The sequence below is a fragment of the Panthera tigris genome, chromosome D2, assembly GCF_018350195.1.
Source record: "Panthera tigris isolate Pti1 chromosome D2, P.tigris_Pti1_mat1.1, whole genome shotgun sequence".
Lineage (NCBI taxonomy): Eukaryota > Metazoa > Chordata > Mammalia > Carnivora > Felidae > Panthera > Panthera tigris.
Window position 1 is genome coordinate 77,945,737 of NC_056670.1, and position 8,670 is coordinate 77,954,406.

The 8,670-nt window shown below is 53.5% G+C and overlaps 1 long non-coding RNA gene across 1 annotated transcript in view; it reads right to left on the reverse strand.

Moving 5' to 3' along the window:
* The window catches only part of LOC122231888, a 6,307-nt gene extending 3,301 nt beyond the window's left edge, over positions 1-3,006 (reverse strand). The window contains exons 1-2 of the long non-coding RNA XR_006209168.1: positions 1,607-3,006; positions 269-567 (exon numbers count right to left, since the gene is read on the reverse strand). This is a non-coding gene — a long non-coding RNA (uncharacterized LOC122231888). The remainder of the gene's footprint in view (positions 1-268; positions 568-1,606) is intronic.
* Between the last annotated feature and the right edge of the window lie 5,664 nt (positions 3,007-8,670).

The window sequence follows — 8,670 nt, forward strand, 5'->3', positions numbered from 1 at the left end:
CATCATCCAAGTTCACCCCATCCCAGTTCACAACTATAAAAACATAGGCTCAGAAAGTTCAATGCACCTGCCCAAGTGAGTAGAAGAGCCAAAGCATGTGTCTCAGGACTAATCCTAAGAATCTGCCATTATTAAGGGCAACGTATGCTGAGGAAAGAAACCCTAGAAATATGATGTTCTAATTACAGAAGAGCCCCCTAGGAAATGGCAGCGAATGATTTAAGCAGAACGGTGAATTATAGATGGTCCACTTTTGGTGTCGACCTACCCACAAACAGGAGTGGAAATGTGACAAGCAGCAGGCTAACTGAATCAGTGGGGACAGCCCCAGTGGATCATGAAGGGCAGAGGTCCCAGCAAGGCAGGGCCTGTCAACGCTGGTGCCGCTCGGGGGACAGTGTTGGGTCTCCATTGACTTTGGGTCCCAGGGATTCGGCAGCCCCAGAGCCACTGGGCGATCTCCCAACTCGTGACAGTGACTTTTAGTCCAGCCTGGTAGATCAGCTCCCACTGACCAGTCCACTGTTTCTTAAGCATCCCTCCTCTGTCACAGGAAATAGTACATCCCTAAGAACAAACGGATGGGTAAGTAAATATACACCTGCAAACACACCCGCAGAAGGCCAGCATTCTCATTTGGGGGCATTTCCTGGAGGACTTGCTTCAGGAAGCTGGCCAAAGACTCATTCACACGATTATTCTGAGCGAAGGTGAGTGAGACCCGTGGAGTTTGGGGAGAAAAAGTCAAGAGGAGCAGGACAGCGCCTGTGGGGTTTTGGTATCCTCCCCGGGTCTCTCTGTGAGGTGGGGAAATTGCTTTAAGGTCCCTGTAGAGGCTGCCTCCTCCCCCTCCGGGAGAATCGCCCACCTGTGCCTTCAAGGGCGAGTCCCAGCATCTGTGTCTGCAGCGTCTTTACATGCCTAGCAGGTGGGCGGCATTGCCAGGACATCGGGTGAATGTCTGGCCCAGAGGGTGCCTCCCCACTGGCCGGACAGGGCCAAGCCCAATCTCTGCCCCCGGGGCGTCTGGAACTGGGACAGGCTGTCCGCCTCCTCAGAGCCCGGAGGCGATGGAGGATTTCTTTGCCTCTGGCGTACAAAAATGTGAAGAGAGCAAAGAAGATACAGCTGGGCCCGCAGACGTGGCAATGAGGGGCCAGGGGTCCCCCGAAATGCAGACAGCCTCCGCTTCTGGTTCATGGCCTTCGTGAGGACGGTCAGATTCTTTGCCCCTTCTGTGGGTTTCCCTGTGTCCTAGTCTGAACGGGCTTGCTTCTGGCCATAGAGCCATCCCTAAGCGGACTCTGATGGTACCTATGGTGTTTAAAATGTCAGGTGGGTGGTTGTGGGAGGGGCGGGGGGCGGGGCGCATGGGAGCAGGGAGAAAGGATGGGCCTTTCCCGTTCGTTTCCCTCCCTGGACGGCCAAGTCTATGGGGGAGGCACATATATTCCTCCTTATGGGAGGAATATATTCTTTTCTAGGGGACCATAAGAGTGTGTCTTGGGGCGATCATTTTTAAAATGGATGTAGAAAAAAAACTGTGCAACCGGCCAAGTCTGACTGCACAAGCCAGGACTTGGGCCTCTGCCTCTCTGTGTCTTACCGTTTGATTCGTTCCTCTCCCGCCAATGATTGGTATGGGGGGGTTCCAAGAGCGCTTCCCCCCAAATTCACGTCCACCGGAGCCTCAGAATGTGGCCTTCTGTGGAAACAGAGTCTTTGCAGATGTACTTAGTGAGGATGAGGTCATAGTGGATGAGGGGGGACCCTGAATCCAATGACAGGTGTCCTTGAGGAGAGGAGAGGACCCGTGTCGTTGGAGTGAGGTGACAGCGATGCAGCGACCAGCCTGGGGACACCGAGGACTGACTGGCGCTGTGCGTGAGGGCCTGGGAGGGAGGCGGGGAACACATTCTCCCGCGGAGCGAAGCGGCCTTGACCTCAGACTTCTGACCTCCCCAAACTGGGACAGCACAAATGTCTGTTGTTGGAAGCCCCCCCGGTTAATAGGTCGTTCTGGTAGCCCCTAGGAGGCTGGTACCCCAGGGAGAAGGGCGGAGGGCCTCCCGAGAGTGGTGGCGTTTTTGAGATGACCAGCAAGAAGACGGCAGCTGCACGCCAGAGCACGACTTGCTCATGTTGGCTCTTCGTGCGCCAGTGGGACGGCTCTTCTGGAGTAAGTGTCACCGAGCTGCGGACAAGTAAGCCTGCCTCTCCCGATTACGCTCCCTCACACTCTTGACAGAAGGGAACATGTCTGTTGGGCACCCACTTTGTGCCAGGCAGCGTGGCGGGTGCTTGTACATTTCACCTTCCACTTCCTGGTCGCAACTGTCCCGGGAGGTAAGAATTATTACCCCCACTTTACTGCTCAGGAACCTGAGGCGCAGAGAATGTGAGCAACTGACTAATTAGAATTCGGGTTCTAATTCCAGGCCTCCTCCTATGCCCAAGCCATTTCCAACAAGTCGTTCTGTCCTTAAGGCAAATCATTCATTTTCAGTCCGGGAGACAGTGGCACATTCAGAGCGCACCTGCCGGAGTCCCAGGTGCGGAACTTGAAACAGGCCGTGCGCCTTGGAGACACTCACGACATCACGCAGTAGCGTTCCCAGGAGCTGGCCAAGGCCGCCTGGGCGAACGCAAAGGGCATTGCCGCTCTGGAGGAGGAGGAGGCCATCTGACTCACTGTCAAATGTCACCCGGTCCCGGGAGGGGGCGATGGTAGCCTGCCTCAGGGAGGGGCCCCTGGCAATGCAGACCCTGGAGGAGGACCCTGGGAGGGTGGGTCATGCGTGGGAATGACACCCTTTCTCCCTTGCACGTCTCTTCCCTGCATGCCACGTTCTTCCACACATTTGTCTGATTGGATCCTTGTAACTTCCCCGGGTGATGTGATTAGCCCCACTGGAAAAAAACCCACGAGGAAACAGAGAGGTTGAGAGCTTTGTCCAAGGTTGCACAGGTAAGAATCTCAGTACAGGGCTTGCATGATACTTCATGCCACCGTAGGAGGGAGAGTCAAATGATCCCTGTTTGTGGACCACCTCCTCTACCCCAACAAAACTCTGAGGGTGAGAATAAATCAGGGAGCAAGAGAAAACTCTGCTCGCGGGTGGCCTTCATTCTTGGCTGCTCAGATTGTGTCCTTCTGGAAGCCCTCCAGCCACCGCATAGCCACAGGTGTGTGGCTGGCCGATCAGAGGGCCCTATCTGCTCGGCCACTATGACTGGGTCAGTAATGGCCACATGACCAAGCTGGGCCAATCACAGGTCTTTAATTTTCGGTGGTAGCTGGGGCTCGGTGGGGATTGGCTCTTGTCAACCCAGACAGAAAAGCAGATCCTGGAGCAGGAACTGTGGGAAGGGTCGGGAGTGGGGGTGCAGCGGAAACCTTTAACCAGGATCCCTCTGTGCCTGAGGCCCACACTCTCCAAAAACTCCTTTTTCTCTAGAGCGGATTCGAGTTGAGCCAATGTCAACTCTGAAAGAATTGTAGCTATGCAGATATGCTCTGCTGGACGGGACCACATACTCCTGGATATTAGTTGGAACAGACTAACGGACCCCACAGTGAATAAGGGCCCCAACAAAGGGGTTCGTTTTACATTCATGTAAATAGTTCAAGGCAGTTCAGGTTGGTGGTGGGGTAACAGTCACAGCTGCGTTTCCCCGCCATCATGGAGGGCGAGGGGCAGAGTCCCTCCCCACTTTAGTGTTTGGTTTCTGAAGTCACCCTGGCCATGAACATCAGCTGACGGAAAGAGAGAACACGGAGGACCGCGTGTGGGAGACCTTCAGGTCCAGGCCTGGGATTCACAGACATCAAGGGGTGACATGGCCCCGGGTGACTGCAAGGGAGTCTGGGAAATGTAGTTCGGCTGGTGCCCAGAAAAAGAGGAGGCCGGTTTGGGTCACCACCTCTCTGTTTCTGCCATCCGTGGTAAGTATCTTCAAATCTTGTTACCAAACCCCCCTCCGGCACTCCCTCCCCCCACACCCCTGCCCAAACACTCCGCTATTAATTAGCCCTGTCCTTTGCAGCCAGTCTCAGGCTCTCCAGAGGAGAAAGGGCCCCGTGGCGGGCACCCCAGGAAGGGAGCACTGTGGAGGGGCCCAAGGAGAGCCACCCTCTTAGGAGCCCCATGTGGCGCAGGGGGAGGCAGGATGCAGCACACGGAGGCTGCCCTGTAGAGACCTGATGGCTGAGGCATGTCACGTAGAGAGTGGTCCCCAGGGGAGGTGAGGCCTCTCCCCTCCTTCCTGCAGGAGGGCCCCTCCCACGCCAGAGCCTTGGCTAAGACCACAGCAGGCTTTGGGGGTCTCCAGGCCACCCACAGACAGTCAGGCTTTACCTGCTCTTTCTGGCTCAGCATGTAAAGGGCTAAGGTTGAGCCTCTGGGCCCGCTCATGCCACGTCACCTGTACCAGCTTCTGGAGCCCCCAGGAGAGTGTCCAGTGCTGGCCCTCCTCCTTCGGGGGGGCTTCGGGGGCCTCTCACTCGGCAGACACTCAACCTCACGTGCAGAGCCTGCTGTCCCTTCTCTGCCTCGGGGGCTCCTCTCCCCACCACGCCCTTTCTGGCCGAAAGAGGAGACCGCCACCCACCTTGGCCTGCACCCCGGAACCCCGCCATCACCGCCACACAAAGCAGGTGGTTACAATCCAGCGTTGAACCCAGTGGGGTCCTCACCGGCAGGAACCTGGCTGGAGGAGATCTCCTGGCTCAGGTCCACGCCTGACAGCATTCTGTTTCTAGCATCCTCCTGCTTGGTTAAATATCTGCAACATTAATTATTACAATTTATTAAATCTGGAGAAATAAAATCTTACTGGGCTCCCCTGGCCGCCACCCCACTCCACCACTATGGACTATCTTATTTTGCTAACTGCTCAAACACAGAACTCCAACCGAAAAACATTGTCCCCACGGCTCATATTTTTCATCATTTGGTCATTAAATAGTGATGGATATAAACCTATAAAGAACCTAAACTGAACCTTTTAACAATCCATGAGCAATACTATCATTTCTTTAATAGAACCTGCTGACCGTGCCTCGCACAGATGCTATTTGTCATTTTCAGCACGCAATAATCAATAAGTTGGCTTGAAAATAAATAATAGAACAGTCACAATATATTATCTTTCAGACTGGCCTTATACTAACCATAAATTGGACCAAAATAAGAGGGAAACTTTTACATACATGTTAAAAAGTTAGGAACGTCGCAGTGGGGCCTAGCATGTGAATTAGACCGTTGTCCTTGTCTCTGTCCCTAATTCGCTTTCAGTTCCGTTGAGCTGGGCCGCTGCTGCTGCCTCCTGCGGAGGCCAGGCGGGGGGGGGGGGGGGGGGGGAGGGTGATCAGAGCGGTATATGGGGGTCAGATTCGACAGAGTTCTGCCACAGACATCCTGGAGTTCGTGCCAGGGACCCCGGATCACATAACTTCAAAGAGAGAAGGCTGGGTTGGTCACGTACCCAATGCCAGGGCTGGGAGGCAGTTTGCTTAGATCTAAAAGGGGGCCACGGCCCAGATTCAGCCTCAAGGATTTGTGTTCTGTGGGACAGACATGCCACAAAAAGTCCAGGCCACCAGGTGGCATTGACGGAGGGCGTGTTCTAGAAGCAGCAGCCCCAATCACGGTAGTCTTCCTGGATTGGGTGACCCTTAGGTGCCCGTCCACAGTTCTGCTTGAGTTTGCCGGCCATCTGGTGCCATTTCTTCGTCCATTTCTTCATTTGACAAAAAGTCACGCAGAGTCTGCTTATGTGCCCGGGGTATAGCAGGGTAGTACAGACAAAAACCCCTACTTCCTGGAGCTTACAGGCCAGTCGTGGCCATTCAACAGATGTGATATATGAATCTATGATCTGCCAGGAAGGAGATCACAGGAAGGTCACAGCCAGGAGCCCAGGACTCAGAGGCGGCATGTCGCTGTGAGGAAGGTGACCGTCTCGTTCACCTGGGACTTTCGGGGCTGAAACCAGTGCAGCCCCAGGCAAACCAGCATGCTTGGCCATTCGCAGGCAAATGTCGGAGCTGGAGCGCAAACTCACTTGGGTCTAAGGCTTTCTACTGCCCTCTGCCCCGGAGGGGGCATCTTCTCACTAAAGCTGGCTTACTCCTGGGACACTCATGCAGCCATTGGAGACAGCAACTGTCACTCAAAGTTCTAATATGACTGGGCTGGCAAAGACAGACTTAGATTATTTTTGTTTTTGTTTTTGTTTTTGTTTTTTTTTGAGAGCCAGAGAGAGAGACAGATTTTGAGCGGAGAAGGGGCAGAGAGAGAGAGGGAGAGAGAGAATCCCAAGCAGGCTCCGCACTGTCAGCGCAGAGCCCGACGCGGGGCTCCCTGTCACAAACCGTGAGATCGTGACCTGAGCTGAAATCAAGAGTCGGACGCTTAACCGACTGAGCCGCCCAGGCGCCCCTGTTTGGGCTTATTTGCACAGAATTTGGACTCTAACAGACCGAGGATCCGATCCCAGCCCAGTCACTCGACAGCTAGGTGCCCTCCGTCAAACAACTTAACCTTCCCTAACCTTCAGTTTCCTCACCTGAAAACGGGGGCAAACGTGCGTTTTTCAGCAGGGTCTCTGCGAAGATCTGACATCATGCACATGACCCAGCCCACGGTAGGTACTCCATAAGTGGTGGTGTTATTAAGACGTGAAGTATTTTATCCCAGGAGCTAATGGAAAGAACTTCTGCTCCTAGGGGCGGCCTGGAGGTAGGAGCGAGCGCTGGCACATTTATTATGAATCAGCTGGCTATTGTGGAGCCAAAAATACTCTCCGTGGGTAGCGTCTCTGTGACTGATATTAAAAATGACTGATTTAAGAGAAAGTGCTTCACCCCCGTTGCAAACTAAGAAGGTAGGGCCGGAGTATTCTCAGCCTTAAATGCTGCCAGTATTTTATCTTTGGGTAGTCATAAAGTTAAAGGTTAATAGGCTGTACAAATGACAGAGTTTAAAGGGGAAAATGCGGAGGGGCTGAGGCGCTCTCGGGTGGCCGTGGGCATGTGGGAGACAGGTGGCCGCTCACCTGCAGGGACGAAATATAGAGGGGGGGGCTGGCGGGGCCCTTTCTGGTCCTTCCGGTTTCTGCTCCCACGTGGGGATTCCTTCTCCCTCGAGCTCTTTCTCCACAGAGGGATTGCTTTCCCGGGAGGACTTGAGGACATGTGGTCTTGGAGAGACAGCGGCTGGGCCGGGTTGTGAAAGTCAATGCTTAACCGAGAGCCCCGAGTGAGAGGCTCTCGGTGGCCTAGGGAGAAGGCCAAAGGCTTCAGAAGGAAATGCGCCGAGGCCCAGTTGACCTCACACAGTTGACCCTGTGCTCAGAGCTCTGGTTCTCAAATTCGGGAGCACAGCACAATCCCCGGGGAGCTTGTTGTTCAAATCCAGATTCCCAGGCGCCAGCCCAGGTGTTGAGAGGGGGCCCGGGAATCTGTATGTTAACAAATTCAGACCCAGGGCCATGGGTTCGCCTCACCAGTCACCATCGTGGAGCCTTGGTATCACCTCTTTCTACATGCTATTTGGGCCAGCTCTGTCCTGGGGACTGACAAGCAACGGGTACATGTGAAATGTCTTGGCTGCAGGTACACACGTAGGGCTCCCTAGAGTTCAAAGTCTGCCCACAGTCTGGGGTTTTAGAGCAGGAACTGAGCCACCCACAGACACAAACTGATTTAGGGAGGAAACAAATGTTAAATTCGATTAAGCAGAACCCAGCTGTGTACGTCCCCTCCGGGAGAAGACTTTTTAACTGAGTTTCTTCTCATGCACCAAAAAATGTCTTCTCTCTGTAAGGAATTTAACTGATTCCAACACACATTTATTGTTGTGTTTCCTTAGGTCCTCACAAGAGCACCGTAAGGTACTGGGCACGGTTCCACTTTAAGACAAAGCCACTGAGGCCCAGAAAGGCCAAGGGACTTGTCCAAGGTCCTTGGGTGGGCAGAAGAATGGCCCCCAAAGATGTCCACGCCTTATTCCCCCAAACGTGTAAATACATTAGCTTCATGGCAAACGAGACTTGGCAGATGTGATGAAGTTAAGGATTTAGAGGTGGAGAGAGGATGTTGGCTGATGGTTATGACGACTCGGGTCCTTACAGGGGAAAGAGGGAGGCAAGAGAGTCAGAGTGAGTCCAGGTGAGAAGGACTCCCCCCTTCATTGCTGGCTTTGAAGACGGAGACAGAGACCGAGAGCCTAAGAAGATGGTCAGCCTCCAGTAGCTGGAAAAGGCAAGGAAACAGATCCTCTCCTAGAGCTTCCAGAAGAAATTCAGTCCTGAACACCCCTTGATTTTATCCTGGTGTGACCCATTTTGGACTTCTGACCCACCAAAGTGTAAGATAATGAAGTTGTGTTGTTTTAAGCCACTAAATTTGTGATACTTTAAAACAGCAGCCCTGAGAAATGAAAAACAGTCACATAGAAAGAAAAGAGCAGAACCGAACCCAACGTCGCTGGTTCTGGGCAGACTCCCCACACTGTAGAGGGGTACACAACCGTAAGGGGAAATACTCTGATTCCTGCTACTTTCTTTTTTTTCTTTTAATTTTTCTTAATGTCTATTTTTGAGAGAGAGAGAGGGACACAGAGCGGGAGCAGGGGAGGGGCAGAGAGAGAGGGAGACACAGAATCC